This window comes from Hypanus sabinus, chromosome 17 (assembly GCF_030144855.1).
Source record: "Hypanus sabinus isolate sHypSab1 chromosome 17, sHypSab1.hap1, whole genome shotgun sequence".
NCBI classification, from domain to species: domain Eukaryota; kingdom Metazoa; phylum Chordata; class Chondrichthyes; order Myliobatiformes; family Dasyatidae; genus Hypanus; species Hypanus sabinus.
This window is the reverse complement of record NC_082722.1, coordinates 78,517,128-78,543,162: the sequence shown is the minus strand read 5'-3', so window position 1 is coordinate 78,543,162 and position 26,035 is coordinate 78,517,128. Positions and strand designations below refer to the sequence as shown.

General features: G+C 48.6%; 1 protein-coding gene and 1 long non-coding RNA gene across 7 annotated transcripts in view; one reads left to right on the top strand and one right to left on the bottom strand.

Moving 5' to 3' along the window:
• LOC132407049 (uncharacterized) overlaps positions 1 to 24,709 on the bottom strand; it is a 29,933-nt gene extending 5,224 nt beyond the window's left edge. Inside the window, exons 1-4 of one of the 3 annotated variants that reach the window (XR_009516364.1) lie at positions 19,307 to 24,709; positions 18,866 to 19,157; positions 16,223 to 16,350; positions 6,837 to 6,950 (exon numbers count right to left, since the gene is read on the bottom strand). This is a non-coding gene — a long non-coding RNA (uncharacterized LOC132407049). Of the gene's footprint in view, positions 1 to 6,836; positions 6,951 to 10,613; positions 11,769 to 16,222; positions 16,351 to 18,865; positions 19,158 to 19,306 lie in introns of those variants that run through there. The other 2 variants (XR_009516362.1, XR_009516363.1) reach the window with 2 other exon arrangements.
• Positions 1 to 26,035, top strand: part of cmtm4 (CKLF-like MARVEL transmembrane domain containing 4) — a 95,002-nt gene that overhangs the window by 14,361 nt on the left and 54,606 nt on the right. The gene's annotated exons all lie outside the window — the stretch shown is intronic.

Below are 26,035 nucleotides of genomic sequence, written 5' to 3'. Positions count from 1 at the left end.
TTGGTTCCAAACAAATCGTTTATTTATTATTACAGAATGTCTCTTTGGTGCTTCCCGCTCCCTCCCCCTCTCTTTTCCCAGCCATGATTCCTCTCTCCCCGCCCCCTTCCCACTCTCAGCCCACGGTAGAGACCCAGATCAGAATCGTGTTTATCATTGATTCCATGTGCCATGAAATTTGTTTTTTTTTTCACGGCAACAGTGCGATACATAATATTACTACAGTACTGAGCAAAAGTCTTAGGCCCCTTTGCTACTGTATTGGTATATATGAGGCCTGCCATTGGTCAGCGTCAGTCATCGATATTACATCCTAACTATCTATGTGATACCCAAGTCTGGGCAGTGCGATACGGAGAGCAAGCTGTTGCCCATGTAGCAGGCTCCCCCTCTCCACGCAGCTGATGAATCCAAAGGAACGGCAGGGACCGATACAGTTTGGCAGTGGTGACTCAGGAGTCGCTGGTCAGTGTTGAACTCAACATAACACTGCCTTAGGAACCTCAGCTCTGGACTCTTCCTTGGGGTTTACTCCCGAAACCTTCCCCGTGAGTGATTATAGCCGCAAGGCAGTGGTGTTTTGAGATCAGACTTTTCCTTCTCTTTGTTGAGCTGCCAACTATGGTTGATGAGCCCCATCTGCTCGAAGCGACTGGTTTTAAGGTGCCTTTGCCCCTTCTCCTGTCAGTAGAAATGTTTCTGCCGGGCTTATTAGCTGGGCCACACATGAGGGCCGGGAGCTGGACTTAGTTGTCAGAGGCTATTTGAGATACACACCATTGGGAGCATTTAATAGGGAATGGGAGCTTGTCCCCCTTACCATCCCTGACTAAGGAATCAAAGTATATACTGTATATATTACAATTTCTTATTGTAAACACTCAAAAACTTTTATAGTTGTACCGTGGAGAGCATTCTGACAGGCTGCATCACTGTCTGGTATGGAGGGGCTACTGCACAGGACTGAAAGAAGCTGCAGAAGGTTGTAAATCTCTGGGCACTAGCCTACAAAGTACCCAGGGCATCTTCAGGGAGCAGTGTGTCAGAAAGGCAGCGTCCATTATTAAGGACCTCCAGCATCCAGGACATGCCCTTTTCTCACTGTTACCATCAGGTAGGAGGTACAGAAGTCTGAAGGCACACACTCAGTGATTCAGGAACAGCTTCTTCCCCTCTGCCATCCGATTCCTAAATGGACATTGAATCTTTGGACACTACCTTAATTTTTTTAATATACAGTATTTCTGTTTTTGCACGTTTTAAAAAATCTATTCAATTAATGTAATTGAGTTAGTTACTAGTTTATTTATTAGTATTTTTATTTTGTTTACTTTTTTCTCTGCTAGATTATGTATTGCATTGAACTGCTGCTGCTAAATTAACAAATCTCACGTCACATTCCGGTGATAATAAGACTGATTCTGATTCTAATCTATAGTATATATTATGTCTTGCACTGTACTGCTACCACAAAACAACAGTTTCATATCTATGTGCACACACACATCATTTATCTGCCAGAGGGTAAAAATAGTGAGGTAACACATCCCTCCCACATCACCCTCTGATATTCATCATCCATGTTCCTCTCTAAGAGTCACGTAAATGTCCCAAATGTACGTATCTGCCTCTGCCACCAACCCTGGCACCTACTTCAGTGGAGATTTGCGGGGACTGCAGATCCCGCAACCTGGGGAATTAAAAACACACAGAGCTGGGGGGAGCCCGGCAGGTCGAGCAGTGTCTGTGGAGGAAAATACTGATGTCAGGAATGATCTGTGTGGACGGCATGCAAAGCAAACAGTTCCACTGTCGCCAGATGCACGTGACACTCATAAATCAATTCTGACTTGACTCTGTCCACACTTCTTGCTGCCTTGGGAAAGTGGTCAATATACAGATCAAAGACCCCACCCACCCCAGACATTCTCTCTGCTCCACCCCCCAAAGAGGCAGAATGTACAGATCAAAGACCCCACGCACCCCAGACGTTCTCTCTGCTCCACCCCCCAAAGAGGCAGAATGTACAGATCAAAGACCCCACCCACCCCAGACATTCTCTCTGCTCCACCCCCCAAAGAGGCAGAATGTACAGATCAAATACCCCACCCACCCCAGACATTCTCTCTGCTCCACCCCCCAAAGAGGCAGAATGTACAGATCAAAGACCCCACCCACCCCAGACATTCTCTCTGCTCCACCCCCCAAAGAGGCAGAATGTACAGATCAAAGACCCCACCCACCCCAGACATTCTCTCTGCTCCACCCCCCAAAGAGGCAGAATGTACAGATCAAAGACCCCACGCACCCCAGACATTCTCTCTGCTCCACCCCCCCAAAGAGGCAGAATGTACAGATCAAAGACCCCACCCACCCCAGACATTCTCTCTGCTCCACCCTTCCCCACCCCCCAAAGAGGCAGAATGTACAGATCAAAGACCCCACCCACCCCAGACATTCTCTCTGCTCCACCCCCCAAAGAGGCAGAATGTACAGATCAAAGACCCCACCCACCCCAGACATTCTCTCTGCTCCACGCCCCCCCCAAAGAGGCAGAATGTACAGATCAAAGACCCCACCCATCCCAGACATTCTCTCTGATCCACCCTTCCCCACCCCCCAAAGAGGCAGAATGTACAGATCAAAGACCCCACCCACCCCAGACATTCTCTCTGCTCCACCCTTCCCCACCCCCCAAAGAGGCAGAATGTACAGATCAAAGACCCCACCCACCCCAGACATTCTCTCTTCCCCACCCCCCAAAGAGGCAGAATGTACAGATCAAAGACCCCACGCACCCCAGACGTTCTCTCTGCTCCACCCCCCCAAAGAGGCAGAATGTACAGATCAGACCCCACCCACCCCAGACATTCTCTCTGCTCCACCCTCTTCCCCACCCCCCAAAGAGGCAGAATGTACAGATCAAAGACCCCACCCACCCCAGACATTCTCTCTGCTCCACCCTCTTCCCCACCCCCCAAAGAGGCAGAATGTACAGATCAGACCCCACCCACCCCAGACATTCTCTCTGCTCCACCCTCTTCCCCACCCCCCAAAGAGGCAGAATGTACAGATCAAAGACCCCACCCACCCCAGACATTCTCTCTGCTCCACCCCCCCAAAGAGGCAGAATGTACAGATCAAAGACCCCACCCACCCCAGACATTCTCTCTGCTCCACCCCCCACAAAGAGGCAGAATGTACAGATCAAAGACCCCACCCACCCCAGACATTCTCTCTGCTCCACCCTTCCCCACCCCCCCAAAGAGGCAGAATGTACAGATCAAAGACCCCACCCACCCCAGACATTCTCTGCTCCACCCCCCCCAAAGAGGCAGAATGTACAGATCAAAGACCCCACCCACCCCAGACATTCTCTCTGCTCCACCCTCTTCCCCACCTCCCAAAGAGGCAGAATGTACAGATCAAAGACCCCACCCACCCCACATTCTCTCTGCTCCACCCTCTTCCCCACCCCCCAAAGAGGCAGAATGTACAGATCAAAGACCCCACCCACCCCAGACATTCTCTCTGCTCCACCCCCCAAAGAGGCAGAATGTACAGATCAGACCCCACCCACCCCAGACATTCTCTCTGCTCCACCCTCTTCCCCACCCCCCAAAGAGGCAGAATGTACAGATCAAAGACCCCACCCACCCCAGACATTCTCTCTGCTCCACCCCCCCAAAGAGGCAGAATGTACAGATCAAAGACCCCACCCACCCCAGACATTCTCTCTGCTCCACCCCCCCAAAGAGGCAGAATGTACAGATCAAAGACCCCACCCACCCCAGACATTCTCTCTGCTCCACCCTTCCCCACCCCCCCCAAAGAGGCAGAATGTACAGATCAAAGACCCCACCCACCCCAGACATTCTCTCTGCTCCACCCCCCACAAAGAGGCAGAATGTACAGATCAAAGACCCCACCCACCCCAGACATTCTCTGCTCCACCCCCCCCAAAGAGGCAGAATGTACAGATCAAAGACCCCACCCACCCCAGACATTCTCTCTGCTCCACCCTCTTCCCCACCTCCCAAAGAGGCAGAATGTACAGATCAAAGACCCCACCCACCCCAGACATTCTCTCTGCTCCACCCCCCCCAAAGAGGCAGAATGTACAGATCAAAGACCCCACCCACCCCAGACATTCTCTCTGCTCAACCCTTCCCCACCCCCCCAAAGAGGCAGAATGTACAGATCAAAGACCCCACCCACCCCAGACATTCTCTCTGCTCCACGCCCCCCCCCCAAAGAGGCAGAATGTACAGATCTTGAGAATGCATTACCAGAGAATGAGTGGAGATTTCATAGAGGTGGACAGATTTATGAGGGGTATAGATAGTATAAGAGCAGGCAGGCTTCCTCCAGTGAGGTTGGGTGAGACTAGAGCATGAGGTCATTGATTGAGAGTGAAAGCTGAAATATTTCGGGGGAACCCAAGAGGGAACTTCTTATTTCAGAAGGGGGTGAGGGTGTGGAATGCTCGTCGGTTTGATTTGGTGCATTTCACTGTGTGTTTTGATGTGAATGTCACAAGTAAAGATAATATTTCTTTCTCATCTTTCTGAAAAGATTCAAGGTACATTTATTATCAAAGTATGCATGAGGTATACAACCCTGAGATTTGACTCCTGCAGGCTGCCACAAAACAAAGAAACACCACGGAACCCCTTCAAAGAAAACACGTAACGCCCAACGTGCAGAAAAAAGCACAAATCACGCAAACAGCAAACCTCAGAATTAAAGCAGCAAACTGCAGAATCCTTGAAGTAGTCTTGGAATGTTCAGTTCAGTTCAGCTTAGAGCTGTCATTCGTTAACTGCAGGCCGCAGGGCCAGTTCGCCCTGAATGAAACGGCAATGAAGCGAGAAATAACCAGAGCCACATCATAACGTGACCCAGAGCCAATCCACAAACCCCATGGATTGAACCTTGCACAAGGCCCAAGCCCCCTGCACGTTCCTCCGGCAGCAGCAAGTCAGAGCGAGACCGGTCAAATGTAGGCAATGGTGCTAAATTGCCTTCCGCTCTCGTCCTTGTTTAATTCAATCTCGCTCGACACTTTGATTAGCGAGTACTGGAACCCATCATGGGCCCGCGCTCCATTAGGCCGCCCACTCTGTTCTCAATCTCACTCTCAACCACACTGAACTTCCTAAAATGGCAACTTATCCTTCCAACTAGTAATCTTAACGAGACAAAAATACACAGTGGGATTTCTGGGCAGTCAGAACCTTTATCCCAAGGAAAGATGTCAAATAGTTAAGGACATTTTTTTTTCAGATGAGAGGGAGAGAGTTCAAAGGAGATGTGTGGGGTGAAGTGGTTTTTGTGGTGGGAGGCTCAGATGTTGATAGAAGCAGGCGGTGTTAGAGATGCTGTGAGACGTGAATATGGAGGGATGTGGATAATATGAAGGCAAAATTGATGGTGATTAATTTGGAACACGAATTCCAGAGCAACACACACAAAAGGCTGGAGGAACTCAGCAGGTCAGGCAGCATCTATGGAAATGAATAAACAATTGACTTCAGCAGGACCGAGAAGGATGTGGAAAAACACCGGAATAAAAAGGTGGGGGAGGGGAAGGAGGACGTTGGAAGGCGAAGGGTGAGACCAGGTGGGTGGGGGAAGGGGAGATGAAATAAGAAGCTGGGAGGTGATAGGTGGAAAAGGTAAAGGAATTTGATAGGAGAGGAGACTGGACCATGGGAGAAGGGGCAGGTGAGGAGAAGAGGTAAGGGGCCAGAGTGGGGAATTGATGAAGAGGGAAAGGGAGTGGGGGAAAAAGTTACCGGGAGTTGGAGAAATCAGTGTTCATGTCTTCAAGGCTGCCTGGACCGAACATGAGGTGTTGATCCTCCAACTTGAGAGGGGCCTCAGTGTGGCAGGAGAGGAGGCCATGGACTGACATGTTGGAATGGGAATAGCTTAAATTGTCATTGTGCTCAGTGCAGGTACAGTGGGACAAGGGGCCTGTTCCTTTGCCCTGCTGTGCAGTTTGCTGATAGCCAGTTACCGAATTCCTCTCAATAACTGATGATATTCCCTTTGCAATCTCCAAATTCTTGAAAGGCCCGGATTAAGTGGCCATCGAGAGGATGGTGGGGAATCTAGGACCAGAGGGTACAGACTCGCAACACAAGGTCAGGCAATTAGAACACAGGTAGAGTGGCCATGAAGAGGATGGTGGGGAATCTAGGACCAGAGGGTACAGCCTCCAACACAGCCAATTAGAACGTAGATAGGGAGGAATTTCCTTAGCCTGAAGGTAGTGAATCTGCGGAATTCATCAGTACAGATGGCTGTGATGGCCACGTCATTGGGTATGGTTAAGGCAGAAGTCGGTGAGATATTTATTAATCAGGGCATCAAAGTTTACGGGGAGAAGGCAGGGGAATGGGGTTGAGAGGGAAAATAAATCAGCCATGATGGAATGGAGAGCAGACTCAATGGGCTGAATGGCCTAATTTTTTCCCTATATCTTACATAGGCCATTACAACACAGTATAGGCCCTTCGGTCTGCAATGTTGTGCTGTCCTTCTAACCTACTTCAAGATCAGCCTAACCTTTCCTTATATAACCGTCCATTTCTCAGTCATTCTTGAGCCTAGGGTCTCTTGAAAAGTCCCTAATGTATCTGTCTCTACCACCAGCCCTGGTAATGTGTTCCACACATCCACCACCCTATGTAAACAGAAACTTTATGTCTGACATCCCCCCAGAACTTTCCTCCAATCACTTTAAACTTAAGTCTCCTGGTATTAGCCATTTCAGCCCTGGTCCACTTGATCTATGATTCTTATCATGTTGTACACCTCGATCAACTCACCTCTCATCCTCCTTCGCTCTGAAGAAAAAGGCTGTAGCTTGCTCAACTTTTTCTCTCGTGTCTTATAGTTTCTCTCTGTATGTGTCTGGGAGCTGATCGATTTATCGATGTCTCCTTCAGGAATAAAGCGAGGATTATGGAAATCATATAATCGGTCTGAAAGGTGTGCAGGTGTAATTTCCCCTTACTGGCTATGCAATGCTCAGAACCTGAATCTGACATTCCTGATTTCAGGCAATTCAGAGAGAGAATTAAGTGAATTTTGTGTTTACATTGGGACGGTGAACGTGATCGGGCAGTGGCGGTGGACTCAACAGGAACTAAACGCGTACACGTTGAGGGCTGTGGGGTAAAAGCGGGTGGGGGGGGAGGCGAAGGGGCAGTTTACCAGCCAGTCGGCAGACGCTGATGTCTGCCTTCTGTGCTCTGTCCCCACTGTGAAGCCTCTCCTCTGGGCTCGTGTTTGTTGTGTGGTAACCACTCGTTAGAGGCAGCCGTTGCCGTGGTGACTGGAGCTGTCCCCGGTGGCAACTGAGCTGTTGCAGATGGGTTGTTCTGGTGAAATACTGTAATCCAGATAACCGCGACGTAATTAGGAGCTCCAGCTCCTGGCGTCACTGCTCTGTTCACTTACTCTCTCGAATGTGATGGTGGCACTGTCTGTATGCTGCAGTGTGGGGGGTGACTGGCCTTTTCCCCTCAGGGTGGGTGAGACCAGAACTGGAGGTCATGGCTTTGGGGTGAAAGGTGAAATCTTCACGGGGAATTTGAGCGAGAACTACTCCACTCATTGAAACCAATAGAATATTGAAAGGCCTGGGTAGGGTGGATGTGGAGGGAGTGTTTCAATTATTTAAACCTATTCAGTATTGAAAGGCCTAGATAGAGTGGACTTGCACAGGATGTTTCCTATAGAGGGGATGTCTAAGACCAGAGGACACAGCCTCAGAATAGAGGGATTGCCATTAAAAACAGAGATGAGGAGGAATTTCTTTAGCCAGGGAGTGGTGAATCTGAGGAATTCTTTGCCACGGACAGCTGTGGAGGCCAAGTCACTGGGTATGTTTAAAGTGAAGCTTGGTAGGTTTTTGATTAGTCAGGGCATCAAATATGGGGAGAAGGCAGGAGATAGGGATGATATAAATCAGACATGATAGAAGACTCGATGGGCCAAATGGCCTAATTCTGGTCCTATGTATTACGGCCTAAGATGTTGCGAGTGTGGAATGAGCTGTCAGTAGAAATGGTGGAAAGGATTTGATTTCAACATTTAAAAGAAGTACAAGGACAGCATAATGCAATTGGACTGCCAGCGACCCAGGATCAATCCCAGCCGCTGTCTGTAAGGTGTTTGTACATTCTCCCTGTGACTTTGTCTTGAGCCTTACAGGCCCATCAGAGCAGTGCTTGTGTCAGTTTCCGTGGCGTGAAGCGACTGACTCCCCTCCGGATAGGACGCCAGTCTATCGCGAGGTTAACCCCCAGCATTTTGCCGGTACCCATTTTCAGCTGGGTGGACTGGAGTAATGTGTGGTTAAGTGCCTTGCTCAAGGACACAACACGGTGCCTCGGCTGGGGCTGAAGCTCACTACTTTCAGATCGCCAGTCCAACAGCTTAACCACTTGGCCACACGCCACAAAGACATTTGGGGTAGTAAGTTAATTGGTCACATGGGTGTAATTGGGCTGGAAGGGCCCATTAAGGTGCTGAATCTTTGAGAACTGAAATATCGATAGTATGGATTGGAGCAAGTGCATTGTGACCGTGATTAGGAGATTCGGACAGGCTAGTAATCAGCACTTTGTCAGAGACAAGGATGGCACGTGTACAATGTGAGATGCGAGTTTTAAAGGAGAGCTGAGGGCTAAGTTTGATTTCACCCAGAATGCGGTTGATAGTGGGAACTTGCTGATAAAGTCCAATACAGTTACTGCATTCCAGAGGCATTTAGACAGCGCAGAATAGGCAGCAAGTAGAAAGGTACTGTCCTGGAGTGGGCAAGCAAATAGCTGGTGTTGACGATGGGCTGAAGGGCCTAATGTTGTAGGGCAATGATGTTGTGACTGTTGGTCACTCTGAGCTCCACTGCCTCACTTTGGCGTGTTGGTCACTCTAGGCTGTTACTGCCGAGTGCTTACTCCGGTCTGACCTGCTACTGGACAGTGGCCATTCTCAGTTCGTATCGGTCACTCTCGTCTTTCTGAGCTGCTGCTGGTCACTCTTGTTTCTTGGATCTTTTGAACATTCGTCTCTCTGGGATGCTGTCGGTCACCATTAGAGCACAAGTTGCAGGAGTGGAATTAGGCATTTGGCCCATCGAGCTGGTTCCACCCTTTCATCATGGCTGATCCAATTTTCCTCTCAGCTCATCTGCTGCCTTCTCCCCGTATCACTTTGTGCCTTGACCAGTCAAGAATCTGTGAACCTCTGCCCTAAATATGTGTAGAGACTTGGCCTCCGCAGCCTCTTAAGGCAATGAATTCCATAGTTTCTCCACCCTCGGGCTGAAGAAATTCCTCCTCATCTCTATTCTGAAAGGATGTCCCTCTATTCTGAGGCAGTGTCCTCTGGTCCTAGACTCCCCCACTATAGGAAACATCTGCTCCACATCCACTTTATCAAGGCCTTTCAACATGTGATAGTTCTCAGTTAGGTTACCCTCATTCTTCTGAATTCTAGTGAATACAGGCCCAGAGCCATCAAATGCTCCTCATATGAAGCTGTTCAATCCTGGAATCATTTTCATGAACCACCTGTGAACCTCCTCCAGTGTCAGAGTTGCTCTGGTCACCCTGGGCTGTTGTCGGTCGCTCTGGTCACCCTGGGCTGTTGTCGGTCAGTGGTCACCCTGGGCTGTTGTCAGTCAGTGGTCACCCTGGGCTGGTGTCGGTCAGTGGTCACCCTGGGCTGTTGTCGGTTGCTCTGGTCACCCTGGGCTGTTGTCGGTCAGTGGTCACCCTGGGCTGCTGTCGGTCAGTGGTCACCCTGGGCTGTTGTCGGTCGCTCTGGTCACCCTGGGCTGCCGTCGGTCACTCTGTTCACCCTGGGCTGTTGTCGGTCAGTGGTCATCCTGGGCTGTTGTTGGTCGCTCTGGTCACCCTGGGCTGCCGTCGGTCGCTCTGGTCACCCTGGGCTGTTGTCGGTCGCTCTGGTCACCCTGGGCTGTTGTCGGTCGCTCTGGTCACCCTGGGCTGCCGTCGGTCGCTCTGGTCACCCTGGGCTGCCGTCAGTCGCTCTGGTCACCCTGGGCTGTTGTCGGTCGCTCTGGTCACCCTGGGCTGTTGTCGGTCAGTGGTCACCCTGGGCTGTTGTCGGTCAGTGGTCACCCTGGGCTGGTGTCGGTCAGTGGTCACCCTGGGCTGTTGTCGGTTGCTCTGGTCACCCTGGGCTGTTGTCGGTCAGTGGTCACCCTGGGCTGCTGTCGGTCAGTGGTCACCCTGGGCTGTTGTCGGTCGCTCTGGTCACCCTGGGCTGCCGTCGGTCGCTCTGTTCACCCTGGGCTGTTGTCGGTCAGTGGTCACCCTGGGCTGTTGTTGGTCGCTCTGGTCACCCTGGGCTGCCGTCGGTCGCTCTGGTCACCCTGGGCTGTTGTCGGTCGCTCTGGTCACCCTGGGCTGTTGTCGGTTGCTCTGGTCACCCTGGGCTGCTGTCGGTCAGTGGTCACCCTGGGCTGCCGTCGGTCGCTCTGGTCACCCTGGGCTGCTGTCGGTCAGTGGTCACCCTGGGCTGTGGTCGGTCAGTGGTCACCCTGGGCTGCCATCGGTCGCTCTGTTCACCCTGGGCTGTGGTCGGTTGCTCTGGTCACCCTGGGCTGCTGTCATTCGCTCTGGTCACCCTGGGCTGCTGTCATTCGCTCTGGTCACCCTGGGCTGCTGTCAGTCGCTCTGGTCACCCTGGGCTGTTGTTGGTCAGTGGTCACCAATGGCCGATCTGGTGTCCTTGGTTTACAGCACTGTTGTCCGGCCTGGAATGTCTCTGGGTGCAGTAATTCGTCAGGCCGGCCTCTTCCTGAGCCCCATTACCATGGAAACCAGCGGCGGATAAGGAAACACTGCAACATCTGTGTGGCAAGCTCTGAGTGCACTGGGCCGTCTCGCTGTAATCTGAGCAATTTTATTCAGCCGGGAGCAAATTCCAGGCAACCTCGGTGCTGCTGCTTTGAAGGAGTTATCTCATTCTAGGCCACAGTGGATTCCTGAACTTCGTGGGCACAGGATGACACATTTCACAAACTCTAAATCCAGCCTGGTCTGTTCCTATTTACACAGCTCAAAGCATTGGCATTTGGTAGCCCACCCCACCTCCTCATTCTCTCAGTGCCTGCAGGCCTCTTTCTGTCCGTGAGGAGACTCCTTAGACATCTTTCACCCTCGGGGGTGGGTGTAGAGTGGGCTGGGGCCAACGTTGGAGGGCAGCAGGGGCACTTTTCCCCATGGAGGGGTTGGAGATGACCCTCTGAATCATCTCATAGCAATCAATGACTTGTTGTGGCCACAGACCTGCTAGTGGGATCTTGCTGTGCACAGATGAGGGGCTTGTTCCTTTTCCTTTCAATGTGGCCTTCATTGCCTGAGTTACCACACCAAGAGACCATTCTGCCCATCCTAGTAGAGCAATCCTATCAGCCCAATTCTCTTGTTTTGGTAAACTGGTTTATTACTGTCACGTGTACCAAGGTACCGTGTCTTGCATACAGTTCATGTAGATCAAATCATTACACAGTGTATCGAGGTAGTACAAGGGAAAGCAGTAACAGAATGCAGAATAAAGTGTTACAGTTTCAGAGAAATTGCAGCATAGGCAGGCAATGATGTACAAAGTCATAACGAGGTAGACTTGGAGGTCACAGATCCTTCAGTTGTCTTACAGCAGCCGGATAAAAGCTGTCCTTGACCCGGTGGTCCGTGCTTTCAGGATTTTGCATCTTCTGCCTGGTTAGGGGGAAGAGAGAATGCCTGGCGTGGGTGAGGTCTTTGATTGTTCTGACTGCTTTACTGAGGCAGTGTGAAGCGTAGGCAAAGTCCGTGGAGGGGAGTCTGGTTCTGTGATGTGTCCACAGCTCTCTGCAGTATTTTACAGTCACAGGCAGAGCAGTTGCCGTACCAAGCTGTGATGTACCCCGATAGGGTGCTTCTCCTTCCCCTTCCCTCTTCTATTCCCTACTCTGGCCTCTTATCTCTTCTTCTTACTTGCCATGGTGCCTCTCCTTCTTCCCTTTCTCCTATGGTCCACTCTCCTGTCCTACCAGATCCCTTTCCTCCGGCTGTTTACCTTCCAGCTATCCTTACAAGATGAGTGGTAGGGCACTGGAGCACGGTGGAACGCCCTACCTTCGGATAGTGGGGGAAACCTATACTGACACTGAGGAGAAAGGCCGTTGTCACAACACCACATCACTAAACTCTCTAGTTCCTTCCTGAACTATGACTCGTGGTTATTTGGGATACAGCCCGCTACAGCGGTATCATCTGCAAACTTGTAGATGAAGTGGGAGCAGAATTTGGCCACGCAGTCAGGAGTGTAGAATAGAGGGCTGAGGATGTGTTTTGAATAATCATGGCAGAGGTGTTGCCGCCTCTCCTTACAGACCGTTGGTGGGGAAGTCAAGGACCCAGTTCCCGAGGAGATGGTGGCTTCCAGGTCGAGGAGTTGCAGATGAGTTTGCTTGGAGTTATGGGTGGAACTGCAATCAATAGGTGATAGTCTGACATGGGTGTCTTTCCTGACCAGATGCTCCAGAGGTGAGTGTAGTGCCAGGGAGAGGGTAGTCCTGCTTTGGCGGTAGGTGAATTGTAGTGGATCGAGGTTGTCTATGAGGTTGGAGTTAATGTACTCAATGAGTAGTCTTTCAAAGCACTTCATGATAGTGGAGCAGACAATTATCAACACAAGGGAGTCTGCAGATGCTGGAAGCCCAGAGCATCACACAAAATACTGGAGGAACTCAGCAGGTCAAGGCAGCATCTATGGAAAAGAAATCTGAGACCTGGGGAAAGGTCTTGGCTTGAAACGTTGACAATTTATAGATGCTTTCTGACCTCTTGAGTTCCTCCAGCGTATTGTGTGTGTTTTGATGATTGTGGATGCCAGTGCTAACACACTAATGATTGGTTTTTGCCCAGGGTTTCCTGCCCTCATCCCTCTCATTCTATTATCTGTTGTTTATGGTTTATGAGTATACACTTGGGTTATTGTGGACAGTTTGGTTGTCTTGTTTAAGGAAAGACATCTGGAAAAGGATGTTGCCAGGGCTTGAGGGATTGAGTGACAGGCAGAGGTTTGATAGCTAGGACTTAATTTTCCCTGGAGATGGTTGACCAAGAGATGATCTTGCAGAGGCGTGTAAAACCATGTACGTGGAGAGGATGTTTTCAATTCTGGGAGAGTCTTGGACCAAAAGAGACAACCTCAGAATAAAAGGATATCCCTTTAGAATTGAGATGAGGAGGAATTTCTTTAGCCAGAGGGTGGTGAATCTGTGGAATTCATTGCCATGGACAGCTGTGGAGGCCAAGTCATTGGGTATGTTTAAAGCGGAAGTAGACAGGTTCTTGATTGGTGTGTGTGGTAAGGTTACAGGGCGAAGGCTGGAGAATAGGGTTAGAAGGGATAATAAATCAGCCATGGTAGAATGGCAGAGTAGACTTGGTGAATGGTGTGGAGGCTCCCAAGCAGCTGCTACCTTTGTTGAGAGCTGGTCTATGCACATCACTGCTCAGTCTCCTACTGATGTGCAGTGGACAGGTGGGCTGCATAGCCAGTAGTCAAAACTGCCCAGCGCATTACCAGCACCAACCAACCCGACATCATGGACACATGTATACTGAACAGTGGCAGAAAAGGGCCAGTAACATCATGAAGTATCCCACCCACCCTGCTCATAGACTGTTTGTCCCTCTCCCATAAGGGAGGAGGTTATGTAGCATCCACACCAGGACCACCAGCTTCTGAAACAGTCACTTCCCCCAAGCAGTAAGGCTGATCAACACCTCCACCCGCTAAGCCACCCCTCCACACCCCCCACCACCACTACTTTATCATTTCCAGTCAGTCACCTGATGTACAGATTCTCTTGTGCTGAGCGTCACTTTATGGACACACAATCGATCTATGTATATAAGCTATTTTATGTATTTATAGTTATTGTGTTTTTAAATTATTGTGCCCTTTATCTCGTGATTTTTCTTGTGCTGCATCAGATCTGGAGTAACAATTATTTTGTCCTCATTTACACTTGTGTACTGGAAATAACATTGAAAAATCTTGAAGTCGGCACTGTTTTAATTTCTGAATGGACATTGAACCTATGAACACTACCTCACTACTTTTTTTTACTTTTTTCACTTATTTAACTTTTTAAATATATATATTTCTTACTGTAATTTAGTTTTAACGTTATGTATCGCATAACAACAAATTTCACCACATATGATGGTGATGTTAAACCTGATTCTGACTGTGTTCTTTGTATAAGGAAGGGGATTAATCATCATGTTCAGCACAGATGTTGTGGGCCGAAGGGCCTGCTCTGTGCTGTACTGTTCTATGACTCAGGTCTGTTACGATTTCGACCACCCTCTGCCTCCACAGATACTGCCTGTCCCACTTGTATTCCTCCAGCTGTTTGCATTCGGCTACCATTTTAACCTTTCTCCCTTCTGACCCCTGCCTCACGTCCTCCACCACTGCCCCATGTCCCTCATTTCCCACACCAAATGCTGGAGGAACTCATTAGAACAGGCAGCGCCTCTGAGCTGTCGATGTGTTGGGCTGAGACCCTTCATCAGGACTGGAAAGGAAAGGGGAAGAATAAGAAATTGGGGTGTTGGGGAGGGGAAAGGAGTGCAAGCTGGAAGGTGATCCCCCTCTGCTTCTTCCCCCTTCCTTTCCAGAAGGGTCTCAGCCTGAAACACAGACAGAATTCTGGACGGCATAAAGACAAGTGGAGGGGCAATTAGTGTCGAGAAAGCAGGGAATCTGCAGGACAGGCAGATGAGGAGGATTGGCAGAGAAATTGCAGGTGAAGTATGGTGTTGGGAGGTGATGGTCCCACACTTTGATAGAAGGAATAGCCTAGTTCTGCTCCTCAGTCTTTGGAAACATCAACTCTTTATTCCCCTCAATTGATGCCTCCTGACCTGTGAGTCCCTTTAGTATTGTGTGTGTTTTGCTCTGGGCTTCCAGCATCCTTAGAAGTTCTTGTGTTCCTCATTTCTCACCACCTCATTCCTCCATATACCCACTTGACCTTTCCCTTGGGTGATAATGACCCGCCCCCTCGCTGCTGACATGGATCAGATGGACCGAGTGGCCTGGTTCTGGACTCTGTTTTGTGCGCCGAGAAGCCTGCCAAACCCTGGACAAGTTTTTATTTGTGTTCAGTGCCCCTTGTGCTTCAACAGAACAGTTTAAATTTACTCCAGAAACGCTGCTATTTTTTCCCTGGAATGCTCTTTGATTAAATTCTCTGTAATACCGAACTGCTGGTTTATTTTCTTTGACCTGTGGAATGTTACAAGCTGGCTGTTGTTTCATCGCAGCTTGTGAAAGTGAAGAGATAATCAATCTCCTTTTCCTCACTAAGCCATTCCAGGAAAGTCTGCAAAAAGGCAAATCTCTTTTCTTAGGACTAAGTCTGCCTCGTCCAGGTGACCCCTCAGTCAGTCCTGGGAAAGTGGCTGGGGGATATCAGCAGGGAGTCAGCTTTCCCAGCCAGTGTGGCGATGCACACTGATAGAAGGAATAGTCCAATCCTGCTCCTTAGCCTTTGGAAACGTTGACTCTTTATTCCCCTCAATAGATGCTGCCTGACCCGCTGAGTTCCTCCAGCATGTGGTGGCCTCTTATTGAATGAGCACTGCAGCACAGGAACAGACCCATCAGTCCATCTGTTCTGTGCTGAGCTATCACAAACAAGAGAAAATCTGCAGATGCTGGAAATCCAAGCAGCACACACAGAATGCCGGGGAACTCGGCAGGCCAGGCAGCATCTATGGAAAAAAAGTACGGTCGTTGTTTTGGGCCGAAACCCTTCGGCATGAATGGTCCTTCCCCCCCGAGTCTTGCCAAAGGTTCTCAGCCCGAACTGTTCATTAGTATACCTAGTCTCATCGACCAGCAGCCAGACCACAGCGCTCCATACCCCTCCCATACATGTACCAATCCAAACTTCTCTTAAATGTTGTAATTGAACCCACATCCACCACTTCTTCTGGCAGCTCGTTCTGCGTTCTTACCATGCTCTGAGTGAAGAAGGTTCCCCTTAAGCATTTCACCTTTCACCCTTTACCAGTGACCTCATGTTTGCATTTCATCGAATCCCAGTGGAAAAAAGCCTGTTTGCACTTACCCTTTCATAATTTTATAAATCTGTGTTAAATCTCACCTCGTTCTCCTTTGATCTAGGGAATTAAGTTCTAAGTTTTCAATCTTTCCTTATAATTCACATTCCTCAAGTCCTGGCAAAGTCCATGTCAATTTTCTCTGCAGTCTTTCAATCTGTTGACGTACTTCCTGTAGATAGGTGACCAAAATTGAACTCAACACTCCAAATTAGACCTCAGCAACATTTCACACAACTTCAACATGACATCCCAATTCCTGTACTCAGTGCATTGATTTATGAAGGCCAATGTGCCAAAACAACACACTCAAAATGCTGGAGGAACTTAGCAGGTTCAGGAATCACCTATGGAAATGAATAGATAGTCGACGTTTGGGGCTGAGAGCCTTCTGCAGGACTGAGAAGGAAGGGGAGATGCCAGAATAAAAAAAGGATGTGGGGAGGGGAAGGAGGCTGGCTCAAAGGTGACAGATGAAGCAGGGTGAGTGACAACCGTGGCTGACGAGCGAAGTTAAGGACTATATAAAAGCCAAGGAAAGGGCATATAACGTAGCAAAAGTGTGTGTGAAGTTGGATGATTGGGAAGTTTTTAAAATCCAACAAAATGCAAGTAAAAATGCTGTAAGAAGGGAAAAGATAAAGAATGAATGCCGACTAGCAGGACAGCAGAAGCTTTTTTCAATTATATAAAACGGAGGTGAGAGTTGAAAATGATGCTGGTGAGGTAGTAAAGGGGGACAAAGAAATGGCAGGTGAACTTAATGGGTACTTTGAATCTGTCTTCACTGTGGAAGACAGCAGTGTGCCAGAGGTCTGTGAGTGTCAGGGAGCAGGAGTGAGTGCCATTGCTGTTACAAAGGAAAAAGTGTGAGGCAAACTCAAAGGAATTAAGGTGGATAAGTCACTTGGATCAGATGGACTACATCCCAGAGTCCTGAGAGAGGTTGCTGAAGAGATAACGGATGCATTGGTCATGATCTTTCAAAAATCACTTGATCCTGGCAGAGTCCTGGAGAACTGGAAGAATGTAAATGTCACTCCACTCTTTAAAAAAGGAGGAAGGCAAAAGGAAGGAAATTATAGGCCAGTTAGCCTAACCTCAGTGGTTGGAAAAGTATTGGAGTCTGTTATTAAAGATGAGGTTTCGAGGTACTTGGAGATGAATGATAAAATAAGTCAAAGTCAGCAAGGTTTCTGTAAAGGGAAATCTTGCCTGAAAGTCTGTTGGAGTCCTTCGAGGAAGTAACAAGCAGGGTGGATGAAGGAGAGGCAGTGGATGTCATTTACTTGGATTTTCAGATGGTGTTTGATGAGTTGCCACACATGAAGCTGCTTAACAAGATAAAATTCCATGGTGTTACAGGGAAGATACTGGCCTGGATAGAGAAATGGCTGACAGGCAGGAGGCAGCGAGTGGGAATTAAAGGGGCCTTTACTGGTTGGCTGCCAGTGACCAGTGGTGTTCCTCAGGGGTCAGTATTGGGACCCCTACTTTTCCCATCGTTTGTCAATTGATGGCCTTGTGGCAAGGTTTGCAGATGATATGAAGATAGGTGGAGGGGTAGGTAGAATTGAGGAAGCAATGTGATGGCAGCAGGACTTAAGACAAATTGGAAGAATGGCCAAAAAAGTGGTAGATGGAATACAGTGTTGGGAAATGTATGATAATGCATTTTGGTAAAAGGAACAATAGTGCAGACTATTAACTAAATGGGGAGAAGGTTCAAACATCAGAGGTTCAGGGTACTTAGGAGTCCTCGTGCAAGACTCCCAGCAGGTTGAGTTTGTGGTAAAGAAGGTAAATGCAGTGTTGGTATTTATTTCGAGGAGAATAGAATATAAAAACAAGGAGATAATGCTGAGGCTTTATAAGAAACTAGTCAGTTTGCACTTGGGGTATTGTCAACAGTTTTGGGCCCCATATCTCAGAAAGGATGTGATGTCATTGCAGAGAGTCCAGCGGAGGTTCACGAGGATGATTCCGGGAATGAAGGGGTCAACGCGAGGAGCGTTTGGCAGCTTTGAGCCTGTACTCACTGGAATTTAGAAGAATGTGGTTGGCGGGGGGATCTCATTGAAACCCACTGAATGTTGAAAGGAGTAGATAGGGTGGACGTGGAGAGAATGTTTTCTGTGATGGGGATATCCAGAACTAGAGGGCACAGCCTCAAAATTGAGGGGCAACCTTTTAGAACTGAGGTAAGGAGGATTTTTTTCAGACAGAAAGTAGTGAATCTGTAGAATGCTCTGCCACAGAATATGGTAGAGGCCAAGTCCATGGGTATATTTAAGTTGGAAGTTGATCATTTCCTGATTGGTTAGGGCATCAAAGGATATGGTGAGGAGTCGGGTGTCTGGGGTTGAGTGGGATCCGGGATCTGTCATGATGGAATGGTGGAGCAGACTCAATGGGCTGAATGGCCTAATTCTGCTACTATGTCTTTTGGGTGGGAAAGGTCAAGAGCAGGAGAAGAAGGAATCTGATAGGAGAGGAGAGTGGACCATAGGAGGAAAGGAAGGAAGAGGGCAGCTGAAAAGAGGTAAAACGTCAAAGTGGGGAATAGAGGAAGGGGGTGGGGTTGAAATTTGTTTACCGGAAGGAGAAATCAATATTCACGCCATCAGGTTGGAGGCTACTCAGATGGAATATAATGTGTTGCTTCTCCACCCAGAGCTTGGCCTTACCTTGGAGGTCATGGACCAACAGGTTGGAATGGGAATTAAGATGTTTGGCCACCAGGAAGTTTCACTTTTGGCGGATGAAGCGGAGTTGCTCGACGAAGCAGTCCCCCGGTTTAGGTTAGGTCTCACCAGTGTAGAGGAGGCCACATCGGGATCAGCAACCCCAGCAGATGGAGTGTCACCTCACCTGGAGGGACTATTTGGGGCCCTGACTGCAGGTGGGTCACCTCGTCTGCTTGGAGGGAGAAGTGCCGGCAGGGACAATTGGACGAGGGGATCACGGAGGGAACGATCCCTGTAGAAAGCAGAGAGAGAGGTGAGGTATAGATATGTTTATTGACAAAATTCCTCTGGAAACAAGAGTTTTCTTTACGACCCTATCAACCTCTTTCAAGGAATTCTGGATCTCTTTGTTCCACCGCACTCCAGTGCCCTACCACTCACCTTGTAAGTCCTCCCAGAGTATCTGCATCTGATAACTTGTTGAGGAATGTACTTTCTGTCTGCAGTAACGGTGTTGTTTAAGGTACGATGTTGCAACACATCTAAACCACTCATCCTTTGACCAAACTGCTGAAATGTAGAACTTTGAACGCAGAACAGTACAGCAACAGGCCCTTCGCTCCACAGTGACAAACTGTACTAAATGCAACACACACAGAACACTGGTGGAACTCAGCAGGCCAGGCAGCATCTATGGGAATGGGTACACAGTCGATGTGCTGGGCCAAGACCTTTATTCTTTTCCATAGATGCTGCCTGGCCTGCTGAGTTCCTCCAGCATTTTGTGTGTGTTGCTCGGATTTCCAGCATGTTTGTTCGAAATGTATTATGCTGAACCATACTAAGTTTGAACTACATGGTAATGTGATACTTTACTAAAGTACTTTGGACTTTACTGCAGCAGCGACTGAGGTTGAATTCCTGCTGCTGTCTGTAAGAGATGTGCATTTTCCTCCTGGCCCTGTGGCATTTCTCCAGATACCCCACTTTCCAAAGACATAAGGACTTAGGGGTAGTAAGTTGTGGGCATCCTCGGACTTAGTCATTCGTTGATGCATTTCCTGAATATTTTGATGCACATACAGATGACAAAATAAATACAATCGCTTTATTTTATATTTTAATTATTTCTGCCTTCACATGATCTGTACCCCTCCCCTCGCACGATCCACATCCCTCCCCTTGCATGATCCAGTCCCTCCCCTCACATGATTCGTGTCCCTCCAGAGCAAGGTGAATCTGTGGGATTCACTGCCATGGACAATCACTGGGTATGTTTAAAGCACAGTTTGACAGGTCTCTGATCAGTGAAGGCATCAAAGTTGCAGGAGATGGGGAGAAAATGCGGTTGAGAGGGATAATAAATGGGTCATGATAGGATGCTGTGCAAATGAAATGGCCAGAATGGCCTATTTGGTTCCTGTATCTTATGGTCCTAATGTCTCTGTAAGTCCCTGTCTCTTTGGAGTGTAGAAGGTTGAGGGGGGGACTTGATAGAGGTATTTAAAATTATGAGGGAAATAGATAGAGTTGACATGGATAGGCTTTTTCCATTGAGAGCAGGGGAGATTCAGACAAGAGGACATGAGTTGAGAGTTAGGGGGCAAAAGTTTAGGAGTAACATGAGGGGTAACTTCTTTACTCAGAGAGTGGTAGCTGTGTGGAACGAGCTTCCATTAGAAGTGGTAGAGGCAGGTTTGATCTTGTCATTTAAAGTAAAATTGGATAGGTATATGGCCAGGAAAGGAATGGAGGGTTATGGGCTGAATGCGGGCCAGTGGGACAGGTCGGTGGATCTAGGTGAGAGTAAGCATTCAGCACGGACTAGAAGGGCCAAAATGGCCTGTTTCTGTGCTGTAATTATTATATGGTTATATGAAATATAAAAAACTTGCCCACACACCTCCTGTAAATCTTTCTCGTGGATGGGCTGGATAGCTGTACTATTCAGTGGTCAGTTCTGCCAGAAAGCGACTGCCCGACCTTGCCCACCGTGCTGGGCCACAGGTGGGGGCTTGCAGACAGGCTTGTCTCTCAGTTTCTCTAACGAGGGTTAGCGCTTTGATAGGCGACCTTGAGCTGCGAGTCTCTGAGTATCCGCCCATTTGTTTTGTGTTTAATGTTCAACTGGGAGCTGCCAGTCAGTTGCCCAGATACTGAATCTTCGCAAGTTCGAGCCACTGCTCTGCACACAACAAAGGAACAAATCAGAATCGGGTTTAATATCACCAGCACATCACGGTAGTCAGTAACTTCGTGGCAGCGGTACAGTGCAATACGTAAAAATTTTTAAAACTATATATTACAATGAGAATTGCTTATAAAAAATTAAATAAAATAAGTAGTGTAAACAAAATTAGTGTTTATGGGTTCACTGTTCATTCAGAAATCTGATGACAGAGGGGAAAAGCTGTTCCTGAATCGCTGAGTGTGTGCCTTCAGGCTCCTGTACCTTCTCCCTGATGGTAGCAACGAGAAGAGGGCATGTCCTGGGTGATGGGGGTCCTTAATGACAGATGCCACCTTTTTGAGGCATTGCCTTTTGAAGATATCCTGGATTCTGGGGAGGCCAGTGCCCATGATGGAACTGGTGGAGTTTACAACTTCCCACAGCTTTTTCTGATCCAGTGCAGTGGCCTCTCTGTGCCTGACAGTGGTGCCACCAGTCAGAATGCTCACTGCGGTACGAAGTGACACACTCATAGTGTGAGCTTGGTGGCCTGGTAGCTGCAGACATTCACCTGGGCTTTGACTTCTACTGCCAGGTGCCAGCATTGCCTCGTAGTGCAGTGGTTCGGTTTTCACTGTGTGCTGGGTCTTTCATGGTCTTTCATCTCTGCTTAATCTGTGGGGAAGACCCCTCTACAGGGGTATACATTACGGTGGTCAGCACTGGGACCGCTACTTTTCACATTGTTTGTCAATGATTTGGATGGTGGAATCGATGGCTTTGTGGCAAAGTTTGTGGATGATACAAAGACAGGTGGAGGGGTAGGTAGTGCTGAGGAAGCAATGCGATTGCAGCAGCACTTGGACGAATCAGAAGAATGGGCAAAGAAGTGGCAGATGGGATAATGGGAAATGTATGATAATGCATTTTAGTAAAAGGAACAATAGTGTGGCCTATTATCTAAATAGGGAGAAGGTTCAAACATCAGAGGTGCAGAAGGACTTGGGAGTCCCCGAGCAAGACTCCCAGAAGGTTAATTTGCTGGTTGAGTCTGTGGTAAAGAAGGCAAATGCAATGTTGGTGTTTATTTCGAGGGAAATAGAATATAAAAGCAAGGAGATAATGCTGAGCCTTTATAAGACACTGGTCAATCTGCACTTGGAGTATTGTCAAGTTTTGGACCCCTTATCTCAGAAAAGATGTGTTGTCTAGTCAAGTCAGGTCACTTTTTATTGTCATTTCGACCATAACTGCTGGTACAGTACATCGTAAAAATGAGACAATGTTTTTTCAGGACCATGGTGTTACATGACACAGTACAAAAACTAGACTGAACTACGTAAAAAACAACACAGAGAGAAAAAAACCACTACTCTAGACTACAGACCTACCCAGGACTGCATAAAGTGCACAAAACAGTGCAGGCATTACAATAAATAATAAACAAGACAATAGGGCAGTAAGGTGTCAGTCCAGGGTCTGGGTATCGAGGAGTCTTGGGGGAAGAAACTGTTACTTAGTCTGGTCGTGAAACCCTGAATGCTTCGGTGCCTTTTCCCAGATGGCAGGAGGGAGAAGAGTTTGTATGAGGGATGCATGGGGTCCTTCATAATGCTGTTTGTTTTGCAGATGCAACGTGTAGTGTAAATGTCTGTAGTGGAGGGAAGAGAGACCCCGATGATCTTCTCGGCTGACCTTACTATCCGTTGCAGGATCTTGCGATCTGAGTCGGTGCAATTTCCAAACCAGGCAGTGATGCAGCTGCTCAGGATGCCCTCAATACAACCCCAGTAGAATGTGATGAGGATGGGGGGTGGGAGATGGACTCTCCTCAGCCTTCGCAAAAAGTAGAGATGCTGCTGGGCTTCCTTTGCTATGGAGCTGGTGTTGAGGGACCAGGTGAGATTCTCCGCCAGGTGAACACCAAGAAATTTGGTGCTCTTAATGATCTCCATCGAGGAGCCATTGATGTTCAGCGGGGAGTGGTCGCTCCGTGCCCTCCTGAAGTCAACAACCATCTCTTTTGTTCACGTTCAGAGACAGGTTGTTGGCTCTGCACCAGTCCTTTAGCCGCTGCTCCTCCTCTCTGTAAGGTGACTCGTTGTTCTTGCTGATGAGACCCACCATGGTCATGTTATCGGCGAACTTGATGATGTGGTTCGAGCTGTGTGTTGCAGCACAGTCGTGGGTCAGCAGAGTGAACAGCAGTGGACTAAGCACACAGCCCTGGGGGGTCCCCGTGCTCAGTGTGATGGTGTTGGACTATTCTGTATTGATGTAGACACACAAGCCACCACCCTGAGCCTTACCGGAGAGAGCTGTATCCCTGTCTGCTCAAAACAAGGCAAGCCCATCCAGCTGAATGGCGGTGTCTGAAATTCCATCAGTGAGCCACGTCTCTGTAAAAACACACGCACAGCAAACTCTGTACTCCCGCTGAGTATTTCATTGGAGAGAGTGCAGACGAGGTTCATGAGGATGATTCCGGGAATAATTTAACATATGGGGAGCGTTTGGCAGCTTTGGGCCTGTGCTCACTGGAATTTGGAAGAATGCAAGGAGAATCTCATTGAAATGACTAGATAGGGTGGATGGGAAGAGGATGTTTCCTATGGTGGGGTATCCAGAACTAGAGGGCACAGTCTCAAAATTGAGGGGTGACCGTTTAGAACAGTTGAAGAATTTTTTAGCCAGAGAGTAGTGAATCTGTGGAATGCTTTGCCACAGACTGCAGTGGAGGTCAAGTCCATGGGTATTTTTAAGACAGAAGTTGATCATTTCCTGATTGGTCAGGGCATCAAAAGATGTGGTGAGAAGGCAAGTATATGGGGTTGAGTGGGATCTGGGATCAGCCATGATAGAATGGTGGAGCAGATCCGATGGGCTGAATGGCCTAATTCTGCTATTCATAACCATGATTATTCTTGGCAAATTTTTCTACAGAAGTGGTTTCCCATTGCTTTCTTCTGGGCAGCATGTTTACAAAACAGGTGACCAAAGCCATTATCAATACTGGTGCTGGTGGTTGCATAACCAGGACTTGTGATATGCACCGGCTGCTCATATACCTTGCCCAGGGGGGACCTATGGACTAGCAGAGGAAAGGATTCCCTCTCACCTCCTTTGATAGAGATGTATCTCCACCCCACCACCCGCGTGGTTAAGTTACTTGTCCGATAATCCAAAGGTCTGGATTTATGATCCAAAACAAAACTTTAAATCTGACCAAGGACTTTTGTGTGGAAGTTAAATTTAGTTAATAACTAGTCTCAGTAACAGTGAACTGTTAGACAGTCAGACTGTTGTAAATTAATCTGGAGAGGGTACAAGGAAGTTTCAGGAAGCGTACACACAAAATGCTGGAGATCAGGCAGCGTCTGTGGAAATGAATAAACGGACGATTTGGGCCGAGACCCTTCTTCAAGACTGGAAAGGATGAGGGACGGTGACAGATTGAGAAGTGGGGAGGGGAAGAAATACAAGCTGGAAGGTGATAGGTGAAGCCAGGAGAATGGGGAAGAAGGGGGATAAGAAGTAAGAAGCTGGGAGGTGATAGGTGGGATAGGCAAAGGGCTGGAGAAGAAGGAATCTGATAGGAGAGGAATGTGGAGCATGGGAGAAAGGGAAGGAAGAGGAGCACCAAGGGAGCTGATAGGCAGGGGAGGAGAAGAGGAAAGGGGCCAGAGTGGGGAAGTGGGGAAGGTGGGGGTGGTAGGGGGAAAATTCAGGAAGATGTTACTGAGACTGGATGGTTTGAGTTATAAGGAAAGTCTGGATAGGCTGTGACTTTTTAAAAATTAGAAATGCAACTTGGTAACAGGCCTCTCTAGCCAAGTGAGTCCAGGCTGTCACCAACTAGCCCACTCACCCGTACGGCTTTGGACTGGAACGTTAGGAGGAACACAGGGAGAACATACAAACTCCTTACGGACGGCGGCAGGAACTGAACCCGGGTTGCTGGCACTGTCATAGCCTTATGCTGTCAGCTAGGCTACTGTGCCTTTAACAAGCGTTTTCCCTTCCGGAGAGCTTGTAGAGTTTTACAAAATCATGAGGGGTATAGATGAGGTGTATGGTCACAGTCTTTTTCCTAGGGTAGGGGTGTCTAAAACTAGTGGACAGGTTTTGACTGGGGGTGGAGGGATTTAAAATGGACCTGAGGAGCAATTCCCTCCTATTTTTGGGATATGGGAGGGAGTCTATCACCTCCTATAGCCCCTGACCACCCTTCCCTCCCATTCCACCACTAGCATGGAAGAGTGGGGCCAAAATGCCTGTTACAGTGCCATCTAATTCTATCCCTCTGAAGCAGAACACTCAAAGGTCACTTGCGTAGTTGTAGGGTGAAAACGTGCAAACTCCACATAGACAGTGCTGGAGGTGGGATTCGAACCGGTGACTCTGAAGTTGTGAGGTGGTCATGGCAACGCTGTGCCGCCCTGGAGCTTCCCAGGAAGGGGTGACCTGTGCGATCATTCAGCCTTGGGGCTGCCTGCATGTTTGGTGCCGCCATCCCATGTCTCCCCTTTCCACGGAGTTCCTATTTCCCTCACACGAGTGCATCGAACTCCCAAGGAGGGCGAGGGTCGGAGGAAATCTTAGGTGTGGTGTGGGCTGTTTGAGCCCCAGATTTGGGATGGAGTGGGGGTGAGAAGCATGTCAGGAGGTGAGGAACTTTATTTTGAGAAACAATGCCGGAACAGGCCCCTCCGGCCCAATGAACAGAGACACCCAGCAACCCAGCGATTTAACCGCAGCCTAATCACAGGACAATTTACAATGACCTATGAACCTACTAACCAGAACGTCTTTGGACTATGAGTGGAAACTGGAGCACCCGGAGGAAACCCACGCAGTTCATGGGGGGAATACACAAATTCATTAAGAATCATTCAGCCATGGAATGAAGTCTGAACTCCAGATTGTGATGGCGTCATGCTAACTGCTGTGCTACCGTAGCAGTAAAATGGAGTCTGGAGGGAGGTTAACAAGGACAGGGT